Consider the following 1,657-nt stretch of genomic DNA (forward strand, 5'->3'; position numbering starts at 1 on the left):
GATTCAATGGCAAAACTCTGTTAAAAGGGCGAGCGAGTGAACATCGCCACCAAAAATCACGGTCTTCCATCAGTCTCACATGGAGTCCTTAGCAATGAGCCCCTGGGGATGACCGTCCTCAGTACTAGAACCACAGAATCACCGTCGTTGAGTCATAGAGTCTTAGAATTCTAGAGCATATCCAGCCCCCTGTTTTCCTGGTGCAGGATCCAGTTATCCAGAAGACTTGTCGATTTGTTTATAGAGTGAGAGTAAACACAAATAAATAGATGGTGTACATAAAAACAAATGCCAGTACCTATGTTCGTGAGATACAAAGGAACTAGAGCATGCGGACTCTCCAGTGCGCTCCGGGCTCTGCAGAAGGTGTTCTGTCGTAGCAGGCGTGAACGTGTATTCTGTTAACAGTGCCGACACTGAGGTCCAGTTAAGTGCCCGAGGCCACATACTAAGGGACAGCGGAAGGAGTCCAACTCCACATGTTTGTCTCCAAAATCTGTGTTGCTTGCCTTCAACCATGCTTCTATCCTCTTTCAAAAGAAGTTTCCCTCTTGTAGTGGATGAATTGTCTCACATATTGTTTAATCATATTCCTTTGTGGTATGAAAATCAGTCGTTAGGAAACTATAGGACCAGATGTAGTTGCCCCTTTAATAGAGCATATTTTAGCTTTCAGAAAGACATGTAAAACTAATTCTACGCAAGGCCTTCCTGTTTCAACTATGCAAATACTATTAAAACAACATCAAGTGCTTTTTGGAATTTTGCTCGCCATGTTAATCCTTTAGATTCTTATATGTGTTATGATTTTAACTGTTATATCATAAAGGCAAATGATTTCACAAAACCAAAAAATATATACAAATATTACCTTGTGTATTCTCTAGTTTGTGGCACCCGTGGATGTAGCAGGGTTTCTCAGCCTCGGCACTGCCGGCATTTGAGGCCTGATAATTCTTTGCTGTCGGGAGGTCTGTGCGTTGTGGCATATTTGGCAGCATATCTGGCCTCTACTCATACATAGATGCTCGTAGCACATCCCCAGTTGTGACAACCAAAATTGTCTCCAGATGTTGCCACATTTGCTCTCTGGGGGAGCAAAATTATTCCAGGTTGAGAACCACTGATGTATAGAAACAATTGCAGACTGTGTCCTGTTGTTGTTGTTGTTTGGATAGAATGCCTTTGTTTATCACATCCAAACTTCAGAAAACGTATCTATTTCTCAATACAACATTTTTCTGCCAATGTTTATTCAAGTAAATTTTAATTTATGTGCCTAAAGTGCAACGCAACATTTTAGGCAAAACACAGTATAGGTCAAGTCTGTGTTTAAATTCTAAGCAGAACTGATAAACCATCAGAATCACGTGGAGAAGTTTTGAAAAGCGTGCCGTGCAGTCAAAAGGGAAGTGCACCCATTACAGTGCTGACACCAGCGGCCGCCACAAACTACACACAAAGCATCTGTTTTTTTATCAACCGCTGTGATTATTTGGTAATCAAGGAATTACAGTATTTCAAACAATTTATAATCTAACGTGTTAGTTTCTACTCACATATAGATATTTTACTGCCTTTTACTTACATTTTAGGAAGTTGGATGGAAGTTTGGGTTGCCTAATAATTGTACATAATTTTTTCCTTTAAAATGATG

This window comes from Pteropus vampyrus, unplaced genomic scaffold, assembly GCF_000151845.1.
Source record: "Pteropus vampyrus isolate Shadow unplaced genomic scaffold, Pvam_2.0 Scaffold360, whole genome shotgun sequence".
Classification (NCBI taxonomy): Eukaryota; Metazoa; Chordata; class Mammalia; order Chiroptera; family Pteropodidae; genus Pteropus; species Pteropus vampyrus.